Source organism: Pseudophryne corroboree, unplaced genomic scaffold (genome assembly GCF_028390025.1).
Source record: "Pseudophryne corroboree isolate aPseCor3 unplaced genomic scaffold, aPseCor3.hap2 scaffold_1208, whole genome shotgun sequence".
Lineage (NCBI taxonomy): Eukaryota > Metazoa > Chordata > Amphibia > Anura > Myobatrachidae > Pseudophryne > Pseudophryne corroboree.
Genome location: NW_026967833.1, coordinates 25,001 through 41,364, shown reverse-complemented (window position 1 = coordinate 41,364; position 16,364 = coordinate 25,001). Strand labels below are relative to the sequence as shown.

At 41.4% G+C, this 16,364-nt stretch overlaps 51 non-coding genes and 22 pseudogenes across 51 annotated transcripts in view; all 73 read right to left on the bottom strand.

The window, feature by feature from the left end:
* Nucleotides 1-38: 38 nt before the first annotated feature.
* Nucleotides 39-157, bottom strand: LOC134991278 (5S ribosomal RNA; annotated as a pseudogene).
* Nucleotides 158-264: 107 nt separating this feature from the next.
* LOC134991331 (5S ribosomal RNA) lies at nt 265-383 on the bottom strand (annotated as a pseudogene).
* A 107-nt stretch (nt 384-490) lies between these two features.
* Nucleotides 491-609, bottom strand: LOC134991851 (5S ribosomal RNA). Its single transcript, XR_010196089.1, has one exon. It is a non-coding gene; the product is annotated as a 5S ribosomal RNA (ribosomal RNA).
* Nucleotides 610-717: 108 nt separating this feature from the next.
* On the bottom strand, nt 718-836 carry LOC134991410 (5S ribosomal RNA). Its single transcript, XR_010195657.1, has one exon. It is a non-coding gene; the product is annotated as a 5S ribosomal RNA (ribosomal RNA).
* A 107-nt stretch (nt 837-943) lies between these two features.
* LOC134991258 (5S ribosomal RNA) lies at nt 944-1,061 on the bottom strand (annotated as a pseudogene).
* A 107-nt stretch (nt 1,062-1,168) lies between these two features.
* LOC134991575 (5S ribosomal RNA) lies at nt 1,169-1,287 on the bottom strand. Its single transcript, XR_010195818.1, has one exon. It is a non-coding gene; the product is annotated as a 5S ribosomal RNA (ribosomal RNA).
* A 107-nt stretch (nt 1,288-1,394) lies between these two features.
* LOC134991656 (5S ribosomal RNA) lies at nt 1,395-1,513 on the bottom strand. The gene has a single exon (XR_010195899.1). It is a non-coding gene; the product is annotated as a 5S ribosomal RNA (ribosomal RNA).
* A 107-nt stretch (nt 1,514-1,620) lies between these two features.
* LOC134991286 (5S ribosomal RNA) lies at nt 1,621-1,739 on the bottom strand (annotated as a pseudogene).
* A 107-nt stretch (nt 1,740-1,846) lies between these two features.
* LOC134991714 (5S ribosomal RNA) lies at nt 1,847-1,965 on the bottom strand. Its single transcript, XR_010195956.1, has one exon. It is a non-coding gene; the product is annotated as a 5S ribosomal RNA (ribosomal RNA).
* A 107-nt stretch (nt 1,966-2,072) lies between these two features.
* LOC134991340 (5S ribosomal RNA) lies at nt 2,073-2,193 on the bottom strand (annotated as a pseudogene).
* Nucleotides 2,194-2,300: 107 nt separating this feature from the next.
* LOC134991277 (5S ribosomal RNA) lies at nt 2,301-2,419 on the bottom strand (annotated as a pseudogene).
* Nucleotides 2,420-2,526: 107 nt separating this feature from the next.
* LOC134991329 (5S ribosomal RNA) lies at nt 2,527-2,645 on the bottom strand (annotated as a pseudogene).
* A 107-nt stretch (nt 2,646-2,752) lies between these two features.
* Nucleotides 2,753-2,871, bottom strand: LOC134991850 (5S ribosomal RNA). The gene has a single exon (XR_010196088.1). It is a non-coding gene; the product is annotated as a 5S ribosomal RNA (ribosomal RNA).
* A 108-nt stretch (nt 2,872-2,979) lies between these two features.
* LOC134991409 (5S ribosomal RNA) lies at nt 2,980-3,098 on the bottom strand. The gene has a single exon (XR_010195656.1). It is a non-coding gene; the product is annotated as a 5S ribosomal RNA (ribosomal RNA).
* A 107-nt stretch (nt 3,099-3,205) lies between these two features.
* Nucleotides 3,206-3,323, bottom strand: LOC134991257 (5S ribosomal RNA; annotated as a pseudogene).
* Nucleotides 3,324-3,430: 107 nt separating this feature from the next.
* On the bottom strand, nt 3,431-3,549 carry LOC134991563 (5S ribosomal RNA). The gene has a single exon (XR_010195807.1). It is a non-coding gene; the product is annotated as a 5S ribosomal RNA (ribosomal RNA).
* A 107-nt stretch (nt 3,550-3,656) lies between these two features.
* LOC134991655 (5S ribosomal RNA) lies at nt 3,657-3,775 on the bottom strand. Its single transcript, XR_010195898.1, has one exon. It is a non-coding gene; the product is annotated as a 5S ribosomal RNA (ribosomal RNA).
* A 107-nt stretch (nt 3,776-3,882) lies between these two features.
* On the bottom strand, nt 3,883-4,001 carry LOC134991284 (5S ribosomal RNA; annotated as a pseudogene).
* Nucleotides 4,002-4,108: 107 nt separating this feature from the next.
* On the bottom strand, nt 4,109-4,227 carry LOC134991713 (5S ribosomal RNA). Its single transcript, XR_010195955.1, has one exon. It is a non-coding gene; the product is annotated as a 5S ribosomal RNA (ribosomal RNA).
* A 107-nt stretch (nt 4,228-4,334) lies between these two features.
* Nucleotides 4,335-4,453, bottom strand: LOC134991428 (5S ribosomal RNA). The gene has a single exon (XR_010195675.1). It is a non-coding gene; the product is annotated as a 5S ribosomal RNA (ribosomal RNA).
* Nucleotides 4,454-4,560: 107 nt separating this feature from the next.
* LOC134991551 (5S ribosomal RNA) lies at nt 4,561-4,679 on the bottom strand. The gene has a single exon (XR_010195796.1). It is a non-coding gene; the product is annotated as a 5S ribosomal RNA (ribosomal RNA).
* A 107-nt stretch (nt 4,680-4,786) lies between these two features.
* On the bottom strand, nt 4,787-4,905 carry LOC134991540 (5S ribosomal RNA). Its single transcript, XR_010195785.1, has one exon. It is a non-coding gene; the product is annotated as a 5S ribosomal RNA (ribosomal RNA).
* A 107-nt stretch (nt 4,906-5,012) lies between these two features.
* Nucleotides 5,013-5,131, bottom strand: LOC134991426 (5S ribosomal RNA). Its single transcript, XR_010195673.1, has one exon. It is a non-coding gene; the product is annotated as a 5S ribosomal RNA (ribosomal RNA).
* A 107-nt stretch (nt 5,132-5,238) lies between these two features.
* LOC134991529 (5S ribosomal RNA) lies at nt 5,239-5,357 on the bottom strand. Its single transcript, XR_010195774.1, has one exon. It is a non-coding gene; the product is annotated as a 5S ribosomal RNA (ribosomal RNA).
* Nucleotides 5,358-5,464: 107 nt separating this feature from the next.
* Nucleotides 5,465-5,583, bottom strand: LOC134991460 (5S ribosomal RNA). The gene has a single exon (XR_010195705.1). It is a non-coding gene; the product is annotated as a 5S ribosomal RNA (ribosomal RNA).
* Nucleotides 5,584-5,690: 107 nt separating this feature from the next.
* On the bottom strand, nt 5,691-5,809 carry LOC134991795 (5S ribosomal RNA). Its single transcript, XR_010196036.1, has one exon. It is a non-coding gene; the product is annotated as a 5S ribosomal RNA (ribosomal RNA).
* Nucleotides 5,810-5,916: 107 nt separating this feature from the next.
* Nucleotides 5,917-6,035, bottom strand: LOC134991712 (5S ribosomal RNA). The gene has a single exon (XR_010195954.1). It is a non-coding gene; the product is annotated as a 5S ribosomal RNA (ribosomal RNA).
* A 107-nt stretch (nt 6,036-6,142) lies between these two features.
* Nucleotides 6,143-6,262, bottom strand: LOC134991752 (5S ribosomal RNA). The gene has a single exon (XR_010195994.1). It is a non-coding gene; the product is annotated as a 5S ribosomal RNA (ribosomal RNA).
* Nucleotides 6,263-6,369: 107 nt separating this feature from the next.
* LOC134991478 (5S ribosomal RNA) lies at nt 6,370-6,488 on the bottom strand. Its single transcript, XR_010195723.1, has one exon. It is a non-coding gene; the product is annotated as a 5S ribosomal RNA (ribosomal RNA).
* A 107-nt stretch (nt 6,489-6,595) lies between these two features.
* LOC134991589 (5S ribosomal RNA) lies at nt 6,596-6,714 on the bottom strand. Its single transcript, XR_010195832.1, has one exon. It is a non-coding gene; the product is annotated as a 5S ribosomal RNA (ribosomal RNA).
* Nucleotides 6,715-6,821: 107 nt separating this feature from the next.
* Nucleotides 6,822-6,940, bottom strand: LOC134991321 (5S ribosomal RNA; annotated as a pseudogene).
* A 105-nt stretch (nt 6,941-7,045) lies between these two features.
* Nucleotides 7,046-7,164, bottom strand: LOC134991747 (5S ribosomal RNA). The gene has a single exon (XR_010195989.1). It is a non-coding gene; the product is annotated as a 5S ribosomal RNA (ribosomal RNA).
* A 107-nt stretch (nt 7,165-7,271) lies between these two features.
* On the bottom strand, nt 7,272-7,392 carry LOC134991339 (5S ribosomal RNA; annotated as a pseudogene).
* Nucleotides 7,393-7,499: 107 nt separating this feature from the next.
* On the bottom strand, nt 7,500-7,618 carry LOC134991276 (5S ribosomal RNA; annotated as a pseudogene).
* A 107-nt stretch (nt 7,619-7,725) lies between these two features.
* LOC134991328 (5S ribosomal RNA) lies at nt 7,726-7,844 on the bottom strand (annotated as a pseudogene).
* Nucleotides 7,845-7,951: 107 nt separating this feature from the next.
* Nucleotides 7,952-8,070, bottom strand: LOC134991849 (5S ribosomal RNA). The gene has a single exon (XR_010196087.1). It is a non-coding gene; the product is annotated as a 5S ribosomal RNA (ribosomal RNA).
* Nucleotides 8,071-8,178: 108 nt separating this feature from the next.
* On the bottom strand, nt 8,179-8,297 carry LOC134991408 (5S ribosomal RNA). Its single transcript, XR_010195655.1, has one exon. It is a non-coding gene; the product is annotated as a 5S ribosomal RNA (ribosomal RNA).
* Nucleotides 8,298-8,404: 107 nt separating this feature from the next.
* On the bottom strand, nt 8,405-8,522 carry LOC134991255 (5S ribosomal RNA; annotated as a pseudogene).
* A 107-nt stretch (nt 8,523-8,629) lies between these two features.
* LOC134991443 (5S ribosomal RNA) lies at nt 8,630-8,748 on the bottom strand. The gene has a single exon (XR_010195689.1). It is a non-coding gene; the product is annotated as a 5S ribosomal RNA (ribosomal RNA).
* A 107-nt stretch (nt 8,749-8,855) lies between these two features.
* On the bottom strand, nt 8,856-8,974 carry LOC134991653 (5S ribosomal RNA). The gene has a single exon (XR_010195896.1). It is a non-coding gene; the product is annotated as a 5S ribosomal RNA (ribosomal RNA).
* Nucleotides 8,975-9,081: 107 nt separating this feature from the next.
* On the bottom strand, nt 9,082-9,200 carry LOC134991283 (5S ribosomal RNA; annotated as a pseudogene).
* Nucleotides 9,201-9,307: 107 nt separating this feature from the next.
* On the bottom strand, nt 9,308-9,426 carry LOC134991710 (5S ribosomal RNA). Its single transcript, XR_010195952.1, has one exon. It is a non-coding gene; the product is annotated as a 5S ribosomal RNA (ribosomal RNA).
* A 107-nt stretch (nt 9,427-9,533) lies between these two features.
* On the bottom strand, nt 9,534-9,652 carry LOC134991546 (5S ribosomal RNA). The gene has a single exon (XR_010195791.1). It is a non-coding gene; the product is annotated as a 5S ribosomal RNA (ribosomal RNA).
* A 107-nt stretch (nt 9,653-9,759) lies between these two features.
* LOC134991425 (5S ribosomal RNA) lies at nt 9,760-9,878 on the bottom strand. Its single transcript, XR_010195672.1, has one exon. It is a non-coding gene; the product is annotated as a 5S ribosomal RNA (ribosomal RNA).
* A 107-nt stretch (nt 9,879-9,985) lies between these two features.
* LOC134991518 (5S ribosomal RNA) lies at nt 9,986-10,104 on the bottom strand. Its single transcript, XR_010195763.1, has one exon. It is a non-coding gene; the product is annotated as a 5S ribosomal RNA (ribosomal RNA).
* A 107-nt stretch (nt 10,105-10,211) lies between these two features.
* Nucleotides 10,212-10,330, bottom strand: LOC134991507 (5S ribosomal RNA). Its single transcript, XR_010195752.1, has one exon. It is a non-coding gene; the product is annotated as a 5S ribosomal RNA (ribosomal RNA).
* A 107-nt stretch (nt 10,331-10,437) lies between these two features.
* Nucleotides 10,438-10,556, bottom strand: LOC134991794 (5S ribosomal RNA). Its single transcript, XR_010196035.1, has one exon. It is a non-coding gene; the product is annotated as a 5S ribosomal RNA (ribosomal RNA).
* Nucleotides 10,557-10,663: 107 nt separating this feature from the next.
* LOC134991708 (5S ribosomal RNA) lies at nt 10,664-10,782 on the bottom strand. Its single transcript, XR_010195951.1, has one exon. It is a non-coding gene; the product is annotated as a 5S ribosomal RNA (ribosomal RNA).
* A 107-nt stretch (nt 10,783-10,889) lies between these two features.
* On the bottom strand, nt 10,890-11,008 carry LOC134991566 (5S ribosomal RNA). The gene has a single exon (XR_010195810.1). It is a non-coding gene; the product is annotated as a 5S ribosomal RNA (ribosomal RNA).
* Nucleotides 11,009-11,115: 107 nt separating this feature from the next.
* LOC134991424 (5S ribosomal RNA) lies at nt 11,116-11,234 on the bottom strand. The gene has a single exon (XR_010195671.1). It is a non-coding gene; the product is annotated as a 5S ribosomal RNA (ribosomal RNA).
* A 107-nt stretch (nt 11,235-11,341) lies between these two features.
* LOC134991809 (5S ribosomal RNA) lies at nt 11,342-11,460 on the bottom strand. The gene has a single exon (XR_010196049.1). It is a non-coding gene; the product is annotated as a 5S ribosomal RNA (ribosomal RNA).
* Nucleotides 11,461-11,567: 107 nt separating this feature from the next.
* On the bottom strand, nt 11,568-11,686 carry LOC134991668 (5S ribosomal RNA). Its single transcript, XR_010195911.1, has one exon. It is a non-coding gene; the product is annotated as a 5S ribosomal RNA (ribosomal RNA).
* A 107-nt stretch (nt 11,687-11,793) lies between these two features.
* On the bottom strand, nt 11,794-11,912 carry LOC134991399 (5S ribosomal RNA). Its single transcript, XR_010195646.1, has one exon. It is a non-coding gene; the product is annotated as a 5S ribosomal RNA (ribosomal RNA).
* A 107-nt stretch (nt 11,913-12,019) lies between these two features.
* LOC134991738 (5S ribosomal RNA) lies at nt 12,020-12,138 on the bottom strand. The gene has a single exon (XR_010195980.1). It is a non-coding gene; the product is annotated as a 5S ribosomal RNA (ribosomal RNA).
* A 107-nt stretch (nt 12,139-12,245) lies between these two features.
* On the bottom strand, nt 12,246-12,364 carry LOC134991581 (5S ribosomal RNA). The gene has a single exon (XR_010195824.1). It is a non-coding gene; the product is annotated as a 5S ribosomal RNA (ribosomal RNA).
* A 107-nt stretch (nt 12,365-12,471) lies between these two features.
* Nucleotides 12,472-12,590, bottom strand: LOC134991458 (5S ribosomal RNA). The gene has a single exon (XR_010195703.1). It is a non-coding gene; the product is annotated as a 5S ribosomal RNA (ribosomal RNA).
* Nucleotides 12,591-12,697: 107 nt separating this feature from the next.
* On the bottom strand, nt 12,698-12,816 carry LOC134991442 (5S ribosomal RNA). Its single transcript, XR_010195688.1, has one exon. It is a non-coding gene; the product is annotated as a 5S ribosomal RNA (ribosomal RNA).
* Nucleotides 12,817-12,923: 107 nt separating this feature from the next.
* Nucleotides 12,924-13,042, bottom strand: LOC134991545 (5S ribosomal RNA). Its single transcript, XR_010195790.1, has one exon. It is a non-coding gene; the product is annotated as a 5S ribosomal RNA (ribosomal RNA).
* A 107-nt stretch (nt 13,043-13,149) lies between these two features.
* LOC134991496 (5S ribosomal RNA) lies at nt 13,150-13,268 on the bottom strand. Its single transcript, XR_010195741.1, has one exon. It is a non-coding gene; the product is annotated as a 5S ribosomal RNA (ribosomal RNA).
* A 107-nt stretch (nt 13,269-13,375) lies between these two features.
* Nucleotides 13,376-13,494, bottom strand: LOC134991863 (5S ribosomal RNA; annotated as a pseudogene).
* Nucleotides 13,495-13,601: 107 nt separating this feature from the next.
* On the bottom strand, nt 13,602-13,720 carry LOC134991840 (5S ribosomal RNA). The gene has a single exon (XR_010196079.1). It is a non-coding gene; the product is annotated as a 5S ribosomal RNA (ribosomal RNA).
* Nucleotides 13,721-13,827: 107 nt separating this feature from the next.
* LOC134991457 (5S ribosomal RNA) lies at nt 13,828-13,946 on the bottom strand. The gene has a single exon (XR_010195702.1). It is a non-coding gene; the product is annotated as a 5S ribosomal RNA (ribosomal RNA).
* Nucleotides 13,947-14,053: 107 nt separating this feature from the next.
* On the bottom strand, nt 14,054-14,173 carry LOC134991221 (5S ribosomal RNA; annotated as a pseudogene).
* A 107-nt stretch (nt 14,174-14,280) lies between these two features.
* LOC134991577 (5S ribosomal RNA) lies at nt 14,281-14,399 on the bottom strand. Its single transcript, XR_010195820.1, has one exon. It is a non-coding gene; the product is annotated as a 5S ribosomal RNA (ribosomal RNA).
* Nucleotides 14,400-14,506: 107 nt separating this feature from the next.
* Nucleotides 14,507-14,625, bottom strand: LOC134991667 (5S ribosomal RNA). The gene has a single exon (XR_010195910.1). It is a non-coding gene; the product is annotated as a 5S ribosomal RNA (ribosomal RNA).
* A 107-nt stretch (nt 14,626-14,732) lies between these two features.
* Nucleotides 14,733-14,852, bottom strand: LOC134991297 (5S ribosomal RNA; annotated as a pseudogene).
* Nucleotides 14,853-14,959: 107 nt separating this feature from the next.
* On the bottom strand, nt 14,960-15,079 carry LOC134991337 (5S ribosomal RNA; annotated as a pseudogene).
* A 107-nt stretch (nt 15,080-15,186) lies between these two features.
* On the bottom strand, nt 15,187-15,310 carry LOC134991383 (5S ribosomal RNA; annotated as a pseudogene).
* A 107-nt stretch (nt 15,311-15,417) lies between these two features.
* On the bottom strand, nt 15,418-15,537 carry LOC134991821 (5S ribosomal RNA). Its single transcript, XR_010196061.1, has one exon. It is a non-coding gene; the product is annotated as a 5S ribosomal RNA (ribosomal RNA).
* Nucleotides 15,538-15,644: 107 nt separating this feature from the next.
* Nucleotides 15,645-15,763, bottom strand: LOC134991477 (5S ribosomal RNA). Its single transcript, XR_010195722.1, has one exon. It is a non-coding gene; the product is annotated as a 5S ribosomal RNA (ribosomal RNA).
* Nucleotides 15,764-15,870: 107 nt separating this feature from the next.
* On the bottom strand, nt 15,871-15,989 carry LOC134991213 (5S ribosomal RNA; annotated as a pseudogene).
* Nucleotides 15,990-16,096: 107 nt separating this feature from the next.
* LOC134991293 (5S ribosomal RNA) lies at nt 16,097-16,215 on the bottom strand (annotated as a pseudogene).
* A 105-nt stretch (nt 16,216-16,320) lies between these two features.
* LOC134991834 (5S ribosomal RNA) overlaps nt 16,321-16,364 on the bottom strand; it is a 119-nt gene continuing 75 nt past the window's right edge. Inside the window, exon 1 of the ribosomal RNA XR_010196073.1 lies at nt 16,321-16,364. This exon is cut by the window's right edge and continues 75 nt beyond it. This is a non-coding gene — a ribosomal RNA (5S ribosomal RNA).

Genomic DNA, 16,364 nt, shown 5'->3' with positions numbered 1-16,364 from the left:
TGGAATGCATCAACAGAACGGTGTTGGCAGTATAAAAATATCTACAGCACCTTGTATTCCCAGGTGGTCCCCCATCCAAGTACTAACCAGGCGCAACACAGCTTAGCTTCCAAGACCAGATGAGATTGGGCGTATCCAGTGTGGTATGGTTGTAGATGAGCTTTGTGGTTTCTGTTTGAACTTTTCTACTTCTAACTACTGGTTCATAAATGAATACATTTGAAAATGGAATGCATCAACAGAATGGTGTTGGTAGTATAAAAATATCTACAGCACCTTGTATTCCCAGGTGGTCTCCAATCCAAGTACTAACCAGGCCCAACACTGCTTAGTTAACAAGATCAGATGAGATTGGGCGTATCCAGTGTGGTGTGGCTGTAGATGAACTTTATGGTTTCTGTTAGAACTTTTCTACTTCTAACTACTGGTTCATAAATGAATACGTTTGAAAATGGAATGCATCAACAGAACGGTGTTGGCAGTATAAAAATATCTACAGTACCTTGTATTCCCAGGTGGTCTCCCATCCAAGTACTGACCAGGCCCAACACTGCTTAGCTTCCAAGATCAGATGAGATTTGGCGTATCCAGTGTGGTGTGGCTGTAGATGAGCTTTGTGGTTTCTGTTTGAACTTTTCTACTTCTAACTACTGGTTCATTAAATGAATACATTTGAAAATTGAATGCATCAACAGAACGGTGTTGGCAGTATAAAAATATCTACAGCACCTTGTATTCTCAGGTGGTCTCCCATCCAAGTACTAACCAGGCCCAACACTGCTTAGCTTCCAAGATCAGATGAGATTGGGCGTATCCAGTGTGGTGTGGCTGTAGATGAGCTTTGTGGTTTCTGTTAGAACTTTTCTACTTCTAACTACTGGTTCATAAATGAATACGTTTGAAAATGGAATGCATCAACAGAACGGTGTTGGCAGTATAAAAATATCTACAGCACCTTGTATTCCAGGTGGACTCCCATCCAAGTACTAACCAGGCCCAACACTGCTTAGCTTCCAAGATCAGATGAGATTGGGCGTATCCAGTGTAGTGTGGCTGTAGATGAACTTTGTGGTTTCTGTTAGAACTTTTCTACCTCTAACTACTGGTTCATAAATGAATACGTTTGAAAATGGAATGCATCAACAGAACGGTGTTGGCAGTATAAAAATATCTACAGCACCTTGTATTCCCAGGTGGTCTCCCATCCAAGTACTAACCAGGCCCAACACTGCTTAGCTTCCAAGATCAGATGAGATTGGGCGTATCCAGTGTGGTGTGGCTGTAGATGAGCTTTGTGGTTTCTGTTAGAACTTTTCTACTTCTAACTACTGGTTCATAAATGAATACGTTTGAAAATGGAATGCATCAACAGAACGGTGTTGGTAGTATAAAAATATCTACAGCACCTTGTATTCCCAGGTGGTCTCCCATCCAAGTACTAACCAGGCCCAAAACTGCTTAGCTTCCAAGATCAGATGAGATTGGGCGTATCCAGTGTGGTGTGGCTGTAGATGAGCATTATTTTTTCTGTTAGAACTTTTCTACTTCTAACTACTGGTTCATAAATGAATACGTTTGAAAATGGAATGCATCAACAGAACGGTGTTGGTAGATTAAAAATATCTACAGCACCTTCTATTCCCAGGTGGTCTCCCATCCAAGTACTAACCAGGCCCAACACTGCTTAACTTCCTAGATCAGATGAAATTGGGCATATCCAGTGTGGTGTGGCTGTAGAAGAGCTTTATGGTTTCTGTTAGTACTTTTCTACTTCTAACTACTGGTTCATAAATGAATACGTTTGAAAATGGAATGCATCAACAGAACGGTGTTGGCAGTATAAAATTATCTACAGCACCTTCTATTCCCAGGTGGTCTCCCATCCAAGTACTAACCAGGCCCAACACTGCTTAGCTTCCAAGATCAGATGAGATTGGGCATATCCAGTGTGGTGTGGCTGTAGATGAGCTTTACGGTTTCTGTTAGAACTTTTCTACTTCTAACTACTGGTTCATAAATGAATACGTTTTAAAATGGAATGCATCAACAGAACGGTGTTGGCAGTATAAAAATATCTACAGCACCTTGTATTCCCAGGTAGTCTCCCATCCAAGTACTAACCAGGCACAATACACTGCTTAGCTTCCAAGATCAGATGAGATTGGGCGAATCCAGTGTGGTGTGGCTGTAGATGAGCTTTGTGGTTTCTGTTAGAACTTTTCTACTTCTAACTACTGGTTCATAAATGAATACGTTTGAAAATGGAATGCATCAACAGAACGGTGTTGGCAGTATAAAAATATCTACAGCACCTTGTATTCCCAGGTGGTCCCCCATCCAAGTACTAACCAGGCGCAACACAGCTTAGCTTCCAAGACCAGATGAGATTGGGCGTATCCAGTGTGGTATGGTTGTAGATGAGCTTTGTGGTTTCTGTTTGAACTTTTCTACTTCTAACTACTGGTTCATAAATGAATACATTTGAAAATGGAATGCATCAACAGAATGGTGTTGGTAGTATAAAAATATCTACAGCACCTTGTATTCCCAGGTGGTCTCCAATCCAAGTACTAACCAGGCCCAACACTGCTTAGTTAACAAGATCAGATGAGATTGGGCGTATCCAGTGTGGTGTGGCTGTAGATGAACTTTATGGTTTCTGTTAGAACTTTTCTACTTCTAACTACTGGTTGATAAATGAATACGTTTGAAAATGGAATGCATCAACAGAACGGTGTTGGCAGTATAAAAATATCTACAGTACCTTGTATTCCCAGGTGGTCTCCCATCCAAGTACTGACCAGGCCCAACACTGCTTAGCTTCCAAGATCAGATGAGATTTGGCGTATCCAGTGTGGTGTGGCTGTAGATGAGCTTTGTGGTTTCTGTTTGAACTTTTCTACTTCTAACTACTGGTTCATTAAATGAATACATTTGAAAATTGAATGCATCAACAGAACGGTGTTGGCAGTATAAAAATATCTACAGCACCTTGTATTCTCAGGTGGTCTCCCATCCAAGTACTAACCAGGCCCAACACTGCTTAGCTTCCAAGATCAGATGAGATTGGGCGTATCCAGTGTGGTGTGGCTGTAGATGAGCTTTGTGGTTTCTGTTAGAACTTTTCTACTTCTAACTACTGGTTCATAAATGAATACGTTTGAAAATGGAATGCATCAACAGAACGGTGTTGGCAGTATAAAAATATCTACAGCACCTTGTATTCCAGGTGGACTCCCATCCAAGTACTAACCAGGCCCAACACTGCTTAGCTTCCAAGATCAGATGAGATTGGGCGTATCCAGTGTAGTGTGGCTGTAGATGAACTTTGTGGTTTCTGTTAGAACTTTTCTACCTCTAACTACTGGTTCATAAATGAATACGTTTGAAAATGGAATGCATCAACAGAACGGTGTTGGCAGTATAAAAATATCTACAGCACCTTGTATTCCCAGGTGGTCTCCCATCCAAGTACTAACCAGGCCCAACACTGCTTAGCTTCCAAGATCAGATGAGATTGGGCGTATCCAGTGTGGTGTGGCTGTAGATGAGCTTTGTGGTTTCTGTTAGAACTTTTCTACTTCTAACTACTGGTTCATAAATGAATACGTTTGAAAATGGAATGCATCAACAGAACGGTGTTGGTAGTATAAAAATATCTACAGCACCTTGTATTCCCAGGTGGTCTCCCATCCAAGTACTAACCAGGCCCAAAACTGCTTAGCTTCCAAGATCAGATGAGATTGGGCGTATCCAGTGTGGTGTGGCTGTAGATGAGCATTATTTTTTCTGTTAGAACTTTTCTACTTCTAACTACTGGTTCATAAATGAATACGTTTGAAAATGGAATGCATCAACAGAACGGTGTTGGTAGATTAAAAATATCTACAGCACCTTCTATTCCCAGGTGGTCTCCCATCCAAGTACTAACCAGGCCCAACACTGCTTAACTTCCTAGATCAGATGAAATTGGGCATATCCAGTGTGGTGTGGCTGTAGAAGAGCTTTATGGTTTCTGTTAGTACTTTTCTACTTCTAACTACTGGTTCATAAATGAATACGTTTGAAAATGGAATGCATCAACAGAACGGTGTTGGCAGTATAAAATTATCTACAGCACCTTCTATTCCCAGGTGGTCTCCCATCCAAGTACTAACCAGGCCCAACACTGCTTAGCTTCCAAGATCAGATGAGATTGGGCATATCCAGTGTGGTGTGGCTGTAGATGAGCTTTACGGTTTCTGTTAGAACTTTTCTACTTCTAACTACTGGTTCATAAATGAATACGTTTGAAAATGGAATGCATCAACAGAACGGTGTTGGCAGTATAAAAATATCTACAGCACCTTGTATTCCCAGGTGGTCTCCCATCCAAGTACTAACCAGGCCCAACACTGTTTAGCTTCCAAGATCAGATGAGATTGGGCGTATCCAGTGTGGTGTGGCTGTAGATGAGCTTTGTGGTTTCTGTTAGAACTTTTCTACTTCTAACTACTGGTTCATAAATGAATACGTTTGAGAATGGAATGCATCAACAGAATGGTGTAGGCAGTATAAAAATATCTACAGCACCTTGTATTCCCAGGTGGTCTCCCATCCAAGTACTAACCAGGCCCAACACTGCTTAGCTTCCAAGATCAGATGAGATTGGGCGTATCCAGTGTGGTGTGGCTGTAGATGAGCTTTGTGGTTTCTGTTAGAACTTTTCTACCTCTAACTACTGGTTCATAAATGAATACGTTTGAAAATGGAATGCATCAACAGAATGGTGTTGGCAGTATAAAAATATCTACAGCACCTTGTATTCCCAGGTGGTCTCCCATCCAAGTACTAACCAGGCCCAACACTGCTTAGCTTCCAAGATCAGATGAGATTGGGCGTATCCAGTGTGGTGTGGCTGTAGATGAGCTTTGTGGTTTCTGTTAGAACTTTTCTACTTCTAACTACTGGTTCATAAATGAATACGTTTGAAAATGGAATGCATCAACAGAACAGTGTTGGCAGTATAAAAATATCTACAGCACCTTGTATTCCCAGGTGGTCTCCCATCCAAGTACTAACCAGGCCCAACACTGTTTAGCTTCCAAGATCAGATGAGATTGGGCGTATCCAGTGTGGTGTGGCTGTAGATGAGCTTTGTGGTTTCTGTTAGAACTTTTCTACTTCTAACTACTGGTTCATAAATGAATACGTTTGAAAATGGAATGCATCAACAGAACGGTGTTGGCAGTCTAAAAATATCTACAGCACCTTGTATTCCCAGGTGGTCTCCCATCCAAGTACTAACCAGGCCCAACACTGCTTAGCTTCCAAGATCAGATGAGATTGGGCGTATCCAGTGTGGTGTGGCTGTAGATGAGCTTTGTGGTTTCTGTTAGAACTTTTCTACCTCTAACTACTGGTTCATAAATGAATACGTTTGAAAATGGAATGCATCAACAGAACGGTGTTGGCAGTATAAAAATATCTACAGCACCTTGTATTCCCAGGTGGTCTCCCATCCAAGTACTAACCAGGCCCAACACTGCTTACCTTCCAAGATCAGATGAGATTGGGCGTATCCAGTGTGGTGTGGCTGTAGATGAGCTTTGTGGTTTCTGTTAGAACTTTTCTACTTCTAACTACTGGTTCATAAATGAATACGTTTGAAAATGGAATGCATCAACAGAACGGTGTTGGTAGTATAAAAATATCTACAGCACCTTGTATTCCCAGGTGGTCTCCCATCCAAGTACTAACCAGGCCCAACACTGCTTAGCTTCCAAGATCAGATGAAATTGGGCATATCCAGTGTGGTGTGGCTGTAGAAGAGCTTTATGGTTTCTGTTAGTACTTTTCTACTTCTAACTACTGGTTCATAAATGAATACGTTTGAAAATGGAATGCATCAACAGAACGGTGTTGGCAGTATAACATTATCTACAGCACCTTCTATTCCCAGGTGGTCTCCCATCCAAGTACTAACCAGGCCCAACACTGCTTAGCTTCCAAGATCAGATGAGATTGGGCATATCCAGTGTGGTGTGGCTGTAGATGAGCTTTACGGTTTCTGTTAGAACTTTTCTACTTCTAACTACTGGTTCATAAATGAATACGTTTGAAAATGGAATGCATCAACAGAACGGTGTTGGCAGTATAAAAATATCTACAGCACCTATGTATTCCCAGGTGGTCTCCCATCCAAGTACTAACCAGGCCCAACACTGCTTAACTTCCAAGATCAGATGAGATTGGGCATATCCAGTGTGGTGTGGCTGTAGAAGAGCTTTATGGTTTCTGTTAGTACTTTTCTACTTCTAACTACTGGTTCATAAATGAATACGTTTGAAAATGGAATGCATCAACAGAACGGTGTTGGCAGTATAAAAATATCTACAGCACCTTGTATTCCCAGGTGGTCTCCCATCCAAGTACTAACCAGGCCCAACACTGCTTAGCTTCCAAGATCAGATGAGATTGGGCGTATCCAGTGTGGTGTTGCTGTAGATGAACTTTCTGGTTTCTGTTAGAACTTTTCTACTTCTAACTACTGGTTCATAAATGAATACGTTTGAAAATGGAATGCATCAACAGAACGGTGTTGGCAGTATAAAAATATCTACAGCACCTTGTATTCCCAGGTGGTCTCCCATCCAAGTACTAACCAGGCCCAACACTGCTTAACTTCCAAGATCAGATGAGATTGGGCGTATCCAGTGTTGTGTGGCTGTAGATGAGCTTTGTGGTTTCTGTTTGAACTTTTCTACTTCTAACTACTGGTTCATAAATGAATACGTTTTAAAATGGAATGCATCAACAGAACGGTGTTGGCAGTATAAAATTATCTACAGCACCTTGTATTCCCAGGTGGTTTCCCATCCAAGTACTAACCAGTCCCAACACTGCTTAGCTAACAAGATCAGATGAGATTGGGCGTATCCAGTGTGGTGTTGCTGTAGATGAACTTTCTGGTTTGTTAGAACTTTTCTACTTCTAACTACTGGTTCATAAATGAATACTTTTTAAAATGGAATGCATCAACAGAATGGTGTTGGCAGTATAAAAATATCTACAGCACCTTGTATTCCCAGGTGGTTTCCCATCCAAGTACTAACCAGGCCCAACACTGCTTAGCTTCCAAGATCAGATGAGATTTGGCGTATCCAGTGTGGTGTGGCTGTAGATGAACTTTCTGGTTTCTGTTAGAACTTTTCTACTTCTAACTACTGGTTCATAAATGAATACGTTTTAAAATGGAATGCATCAACAGAACGGTGTTGGCAGTATAAAAATATCTACAGCACCTTGTATTCCCAGGTAGTCTCCCATCCAAGTACTAACCAGGCACAATACACTGCTTAGCTTCCAAGATCAGATGAGATTGGGCGAATCCAGTGTGGTGTGGCTGTAGATGAGCTTTGTGGTTTCTGTTAGAACTTTTCTACTTCTAACTACTGGTTCATAAATGAATACGTTTGAAAATGGAATGCATCAACAGAACGGTGTTGGCAGTATAAAAATATCTACAGCACCTTGTATTCCCAGGTGGTCCCCCATCCAAGTACTAACCAGGCGCAACACAGCTTAGCTTCCAAGACCAGATGAGATTGGGCGTATCCAGTGTGGTATGGTTGTAGATGAGCTTTGTGGTTTCTGTTTGAACTTTTCTACTTCTAACTACTGGTTCATAAATGAATACATTTGAAAATGGAATGCATCAACAGAATGGTGTTGGTAGTATAAAAATATCTACAGCACCTTGTATTCCCAGGTGGTCTCCAATCCAAGTACTAACCAGGCCCAACACTGCTTAGTTAACAAGATCAGATGAGATTGGGCGTATCCAGTGTGGTGTGGCTGTAGATGAACTTTATGGTTTCTGTTAGAACTTTTCTACTTCTAACTACTGGTTCATAAATGAATACGTTTGAAAATGGAATGCATCAACAGAACGGTGTTGGCAGTATAAAAATATCTACAGTACCTTGTATTCCCAGGTGGTCTCCCATCCAAGTACTGACCAGGCCCAACACTGCTTAGCTTCCAAGATCAGATGAGATTTGGCGTATCCAGTGTGGTGTGGCTGTAGATGAGCTTTGTGGTTTCTGTTTGAACTTTTCTACTTCTAACTACTGGTTCATTAAATGAATACATTTGAAAATTGAATGCATCAACAGAACGGTGTTGGCAGTATAAAAATATCTACAGCACCTTGTATTCTCAGGTGGTCTCCCATCCAAGTACTAACCAGGCCCAACACTGCTTAGCTTCCAAGATCAGATGAGATTGGGCGTATCCAGTGTGGTGTGGCTGTAGATGAGCTTTGTGGTTTCTGTTAGAACTTTTCTACTTCTAACTACTGGTTCATAAATGAATACGTTTGAAAATGGAATGCATCAACAGAACGGTGTTGGCAGTATAAAAATATCTACAGCACCTTGTATTCCAGGTGGACTCCCATCCAAGTACTAACCAGGCCCAACACTGCTTAGCTTCCAAGATCAGATGAGATTGGGCGTATCCAGTGTAGTGTGGCTGTAGATGAACTTTGTGGTTTCTGTTAGAACTTTTCTACCTCTAACTACTGGTTCATAAATGAATACGTTTGAAAATGGAATGCATCAACAGAACGGTGTTGGCAGTATAAAAATATCTACAGCACCTTGTATTCCCAGGTGGTCTCCCATCCAAGTACTAACCAGGCCCAACACTGCTTAGCTTCCAAGATCAGATGAGATTGGGCGTATCCAGTGTGGTGTAGCTGTAGATGAGCTTTGTGGTTTCTGTTAGAACTTTTCTACTTCTAACTACTGGTTCATAAATGAATACGTTTGAAAATGGAATGCATCAACAGAACGGTGTTGGTAGTATAAAAATATCTACAGCACCTTGTATTCCCAGGTGGTCTCCCATCCAAGTACTAACCAGGCCCAAAACTGCTTAGCTTCCAAGATCAGATGAGATTGGGCGTATCCAGTGTGGTGTGGCTGTAGATGAGCATTATTTTTTCTGTTAGAACTTTTCTACTTCTAACTACTGGTTCATAAATGAATACGTTTGAAAATGGAATGCATCAACAGAACGGTGTTGGTAGATTAAAAATATCTACAGCACCTTCTATTCCCAGGTGGTCTCCCATCCAAGTACTAACCAGGCCCAACACTGCTTAACTTCCTAGATCAGATGAAATTGGGCATATCCAGTGTGGTGTGGCTGTAGAAGAGCTTTATGGTTTCTGTTAGTACTTTTCTACTTCTAACTACTGGTTCATAAATGAATACGTTTGAAAATGGAATGCATCAACAGAACGGTGTTGGCAGTATAAAATTATCTACAGCACCTTCTATTCCCAGGTGGTCTCCCATCCAAGTACTAACCAGGCCCAACACTGCTTAGCTTCCAAGATCAGATGAGATTGGGCATATCCAGTGTGGTGTGGCTGTAGATGAGATTTACGGTTTCTGTTAGAACTTTTCTACTTCTAACTACTGGTTCATAAATGAATACGTTTGAAAATGGAATGCATCAACAGAACGGTGTTGGCAGTATAAAAATATCTACAGCACCTTGTATTCCCAGGTGGTCTCCCATCCAAGTACTAACCAGGCCCAACACTGTTTAGCTTCCAAGATCAGATGAGATTGGGCATATCCAGTGTGGTGTGGCCGTAGATGAGCTTTATGGTTTCTGTTAGAACTTTTCTACTTCTAACTACTGGTTCATAAATGAATACGTTTGAAAATGGAATGCATCAACAGAACAGTGTTGGCAGTATAAAAATATCTACAGCACCTTGTATTCCCAGGTGGTCTCCCATCCAAGTACTAACCAGGCCCAACACTGTTTAGCTTCCAAGATCAGATGAGATTGGGCGTATCCAGTGTGGTGTGGCTGTAGATGAGCTTTGTGGTTTCTGTTAGAACTTTTCTACTTCTAACTACTGGTTCATAAATGAATACGTTTGAAAATGGAATGCATCAACAGAACGGTGTTGGCAGTATAAAAATATCTACAGCACCTTGTATTCCCAGGTGGTCTCCCATCCAAGTACTAACCAGGCCCAACACTGCTTAGCTTCCAAGATCAGATGAGATTGGGCGTATCCAGTGTGGTGTGGCTGTAGATGAGCTTTGTGGTTTCTGTTAGAACTTTTCTACCTCTAACTACTGGTTCATAAATGAATACGTTTGAAAATGGAATGCATCAACAGAATGGTGTTGGCAGTATAAAAATATCTACAGCACCTTGTATTCCCAGGTGGTCTCCCATCCAAGTACTAACCAGGCCCAACACTGCTTAGCTTCCAAGATCAGATGAGATTGGGCGTATCCAGTGTGGTGTGGCTGTAGATGAGCTTTGTGGTTTCTGTTAGAACTTTTCTACTTCTAACTACTGGTTCATAAATGAATACGTTTGAAAATGGAATGCATCAACAGAACGGTGTTGGTAGTATAAAAATATCTACAGCACCTTGTATTCCCAGGTGGTCTCCCATCCAAGTACTAACCAGGCCCAACACTGCTTAGCTTCCAAGATCAGATGAAATTGGGCATATCCAGTGTGGTGTGGCTGTAGAAGAGCTTTATGGTTTCTGTTAGTACTTTTCTACTTCTAACTACTGGTTCATAAATGAATACGTTTGAAAATGGAATGCATCAACAGAACGGTGTTGGCAGTATAAAATTATCTACAGCACCTTCTATTCCCAGGTGGTCTCCCATCCAAGTACTAACCAGGCCCAACACTGCTTAGCTTCCAAGATCAGATGAGATTGGGCATATCCAGTGTGGTGTGGCTGTAGATGAGCTTTACGGTTTCTGTTAGAACTTTTCTACTTCTAACTACTGGTTCATAAATGAATACGTTTGAAAATGGAATGCATCAACAGAACGGTGTTGGCAGTATAAAAATATCTACAGCACCTTGTATTCCCAGGTGGTCTCCCATCCAAGTACTAACCAGGCCCAACACTGTTTAGCTTCCAAGATCAGATGAGATTGGGCATATCCAGTGTGGTGTGGCTGTAGATGAGCTTTATGGTTTCTGTTAGAACTTTTCTACTTCTAACTACTGGTTCATAAATGAATACGTTTGAAAATGGAATGCATCAACAGAACGGTGTTGGCAGTATAAAAATATCTACAGCACCTTGTATTCCCAGGTGGTCTCCCATCCAAGTACTAACCAGGCCCAACACTGTTTAGCTTCCAAGATCAGATGAGATTGGGCGTATCCAGTGTGGTGTGGCTGTAGATGAGCTTTGTGGTTTCTGTTAGAACTTTTCTACTTCTAACTACTGGTTCATAAATGAATACGTTTGAAAATGGAATGCATCAACAGAACGGTGTTGGCAGTATAAAAATATATACAGCACTTTGTATTCCCAGGTGGTCTCCCATCCAAGTACTAACCAGGCCCAACACTGCTTAGCTTCCAAGATCAGATGAGATTGGGCGTATCCAGTGTGGTGTGGCTGTAGATGAACTTTGTGGTTTCTGTTACAACTTTTCTACTTCTAACTACTGGTTAATAAATGAATACGTTTGAAAATGGAATGCATCAACAGAACGGTGTTGGCAGTATAAAAATATCTACAGCACCTTGTATTCCCAGGTGGTCTCCCATACAAGTACTGACCAGGCCCAACACTGCTTAGCTTCCAAGATCAGATGAGATTGGGCGTATCCAGTGTGGTGTGGCTGTAGATGAGCTTTAAGGTTTCTGTTAGAACTTTTCTACTTCTAACTACTGGTTCATAAATGAATATGTTTGAAAATGGAATGCATCAACAGAACGGTGTTGGCAGTATAAAAATATCTACAGCACCTTGTATTCCCAGGTGGTTTCCCATCCAAGTACTAACCAGGCCCAACACTGCTTAGCTTCCAAGATCAGATGAGATTGGGTGTATCCAGTGTGGTGTGGCTGTAGATGAGCTTTATGGTTTCTGTTAGAACTTTTCTACTTCTAACTACTGGTTCATAAATGAATACGTTTGAAAATGGAATGCATCAACAGAACGGTGTTGGTAGTATAAAAATATCTACAGCACCTTGTATTCTCAGGTGGTCTCCCATCCAAGTACTAACCAGGCCCAACACTACTTAGCTTCCAAGATCAGATGAGATTGGGCGTATCCAGTGTGGAGTGGCTGTAGATGAGCTTTGTGGTTTCTGTTAGAACTTTTCTACTTCTAACTACTGGTTCATAAATGAATACGTTTGAAAATGGAATGCATCAACAGAACGGTGTTGGCAGTATAAAAATATCTACAGCACCTTGTATTCCCAGGTGGTTTCCCATCCAAGTACTAACCAGGCCCAACACTGCTTAGCTTCCAAGATCAGATGAGATTGGGCGTATCCAGTGTGGTGTTGCTGTAGATGAGCTTTGTGGTTTCTGTTAGAACTTTTCTACTTCTAACTACTGGTTCATAAATGAATACGTTTGAAAATGGAATGCATCAACAGAACGGTGTTGGCAGTATAAAAATATCTACAGCACCTTGTATTCCCAGGTGGTTTCCCATCCAAGTACTAACCAGGCCCAACACTGCTTAGCTTCCAAGATCAGATGAGATTGGGCGTATCCAGTGTGGTGTGGCTGTAGATGAGCTTTGTAGTTTCTGTTAGAACTTTTCTACTTCTAACTACTGGTTCATAAATGAATACGTTTGAAAATGGAATGCATCAACAGAACGGTGTTGGTAGTATAAAAATATCTACAGCACCTTGTATTCCCAGGTGGTCTCCCATTCAAGTACTAACCAGGCCCAACACTGCTTAGCTTCCAAGATCAGATGAGATTGGGCGTATCCAGTGTGGTGTGGCTGTAGATGAGCTTTATGGTTTCTGTTAGAACTTTTCTACTTCTAACTACTGGTTCATAAATGAATACGTTTTAAAATGGAATGCATCAACAGAACGGTGTTGGTAGTATAAAAATATCTACAGCACCTTGTATTCCCAGGTGGTCTCCCATCCAAGTACTAACCAGGCCCAACACTGCTTAGCTTCCAAGATCAGATGAGATTGGGCGTATCCAATGTGGTGTGGCTGTAAATGAGCTTTGTGGTTTCTGTTAGAACTTTTCTACTTCTAACTACTGGTTCATAAATGAATACGTTTGAAAATGGAATGCATCAACAGAACAGTGTTGGCAGTATAAAAATATCTACAGCACCTTGTATTCCCAGGTGGTCTCCCATCCAAGTACTAACCAGGCCCAACACTGCTTAGCTTCCAAGATCAGATGAGATTGGGCGTATCCAGTGTGGTGTGGCTGTAGATGAGCTTTCTGGTTTCTGTTTGAACTTTTCTACTTCTTACTACTGGTTCATAAATGAATACATTTGAAAATTGAATGCATCAACAGAACGGTGTTGGCAGTATAAAAATATATACAGCACCTTGTATTCCCAGGTGGTCTCCCATCCAAGTACTAACCAGACCCAACACTGCTTAGCTTCCAAGATCAGATGAGATTGGGCGTATCCAGTGTAGTGTGGCTGTAGATGAGCTTTGTGGTTTCTGTTAGAACTTTTCTACTTCTAACTACTGGTTCATAAATGAATACGTTTGAAAATGGAATGCATCAACAGAACGGTGTTGGCAGTATAAAAATATCTACAGCACCTTGTATTCCCAGGTGGTTTCCCATCCAAGTACTAACCATGCCCAACACTGCTTAGCTTCCAAGATCAGATGAGATTGGGCGTATCCAGTGTGGTGTTGCTGTAGATGAGCTTTGTGGTTTCTGTTAGAACTTTTCTACTTCTAACTACTGGTTCATAAATGAATAAGTTTGAAAATGGAATGCATCAACAGAACGGTGTTGGCAGTATAAAAATATCTACAGCACCTTGTATTCCCAGGTGGTTTCCCATCCAAGTACTAACCAGGCCCAACACTGCTTAGCTTCCAAGATCAGATGAGATTGGGCGTATCCAGTGTGGTGTGGCTGTAGATGAGCTTTGTGGTTTCTGTTAGAACTTTTCTACTTCTAACTACTGGTTCATAAATGAATACGTTTGAAAATGGAATGCATCAACAGAACGGTGTTGGCAGTATAAAAATATCTACAGCACCTTGTATTCCCAGGTGGTCTCCCATCCAAGTACTAACCAGGCCCAACACTGCTTAGCTTCGCAAGATCAGATGAGATTGGGCGTATCCAGTGTGGTGTGGTTGTAGATGAACTTTGTGGTTTCTGTTAGAACTTTTCTACTTCTAACTACTGGTTCATAAATGAATATGTTTTAAAATGGAATGCATCAACAGAACGGTGTTGGCAGTATAAAAGTATCTACAGCACCTTGTATTCCCAGGTGGTCTCCTATCCAAGTACTAACCAGGCCCAACACTGCTTAGCTTCCAAGATCAGATGAGATTGGGCGTATCCAGTGTGGTGTGGCTGTAGATGAACTTTGTGGTTTCTGTTAGAACTTTTCTACTTCTAACTACTGGTTCATAAATGAATACGTTTGAAAATGGAATGCATCAACAGAACGGTGTTGGCAGTATAAAAATATCTACAGCACCTTGTATTCCCAGGTGGTCTCCCATACAAGTACTGACCAGGCCCAACACTGCTTAGCTTCCAAGATCAGATGAGATTGGGCGTATCCAGTGTGGTGTGGCTGTAGATGAGCTTTGTGGTTTCTGTTTGAACTTTTCTACTTCTAACTACTGGTTCATAAATGAATACATTTGAAATTTGAATGCATCAACAGAACGGTGTTGGCAGTATAAAAATATCTGCAGCACCTTGTATTCCCAGGTGGTCTCCCATCCAAGTACTAACCAGGCCCAACACTGCTTAGTTTCACAAGATCAGATGAGATTGGGCGTATCCAGTGTGGTGTGGCTGTAGATGAGCTTTATGGTTTCTGTTAGAACTATTCTACTTCTAACTACTGGTTCATAAATGAATACGTTTGAAAATGGAATGCATCAACAGAACGGTGTTGGTAGTATAAAAATATCTACAGCACATTGTATTCCCAGGTGGTCTCCCATCCAAGTACTAACCAGGCCCAACACTGCTTAGCTTCACAAGATCAGATGAAATTGGGCGTATCCAGTGTGGTGTGGCTGTATATGAGCTTTATGGTTTCTGTTAGAACTATTCTACTTCTAACTACTGGTTCATAAATGAATACGTTTGAAAATGGAATGCATCAACAGAACGGTGTTGGTAGTATAAAAATATCTACAGCACATTGTATTCCCAGGTGGTCTCTCATCCAAGTACTAACCATGCCCAACACTGCGTAGCTTCCTAGATCAGATGAGATGAGATTGGGCGTATCCAGTGTGGTGTGGCAGGAGATGAGCTTTGTGGTTTCTGTTAGAACTTTTCTACTTCTAACTACTGGTTCATAAATGAATACGTTTGAAAATGGAATGCATCAACAGAACGGTGTTGGCAGTATAAAAATATCTACAGCACCTATGTATTCCCAGGTGGTCTCCCATCCAAGTACTAACCAGGCCCAACACTGCTTAGCTTCCAAGATCAGATGAGATTGGGCATATCCAGTGTGGTGTGGCTGTAGAAGAGCTTTATGGTTTCTGTTAGTACTTTTCTACTTCTAACTACTGGTTCATAAATGAATACGTTTGAAAATGGAATGCATCAACAGAACGGTGTTGGCAGTATAAAAATATCTACAGCACCTTGTATTCCCAGGTGGTCTCCCATCCAAGTACTAACCAGGCCCAACACTGCTTAGCTTCCAAGATCAGATGAGATTGGGCGTATCCAGTGTGGTGTTGCTGTAGATGAACTTTCTGGTTTCTGTTAGAACTTTTCTACTTCTAACTACTGGTTCATAAATGAATACGTTTGAAAATGGAATGCATCAACAGAACGGTGTTGGCAGTATAAAAATATCTACAGCACCTTGTATTCCCAGGTGGTCTCCCATCCAAGTACTAACCAGGCCCAACACTGCTTAGTTTCCAAGATCAGATGAGATTGGGCGTATCCAGTGTTGTGTGGCTGTAGATGAGCTTTGTGGTTTCTGTTTGAACTTTTCTACTTCTAGCTACTGGTTCATAAATGAATACGTTTTAAAATGGAATGCATCAACAGAACGGTGTTGGCAGTATAAAATTATCTACAGCACCTTGTATTCCCAGGTGGTCTCCCATCCAAGTACTAACCAGTCCCAACACTGCTTAGCTAACAAGATCAGATGAGATTGGGCGTATCCAGTGTGGTGTTGCTGTAGATGGACTTTCTGGTTTGTTAGAACTTTTCTACTTCTAACTACTGGTTCATAAATGAATACTTTTTAAAATGGAATGCATCAACAGAATGGTGTTGGCAGTATAAAAATATCTACAGCACCTTGTATTCCCAGGTGGTCTCCTATCCAAGTA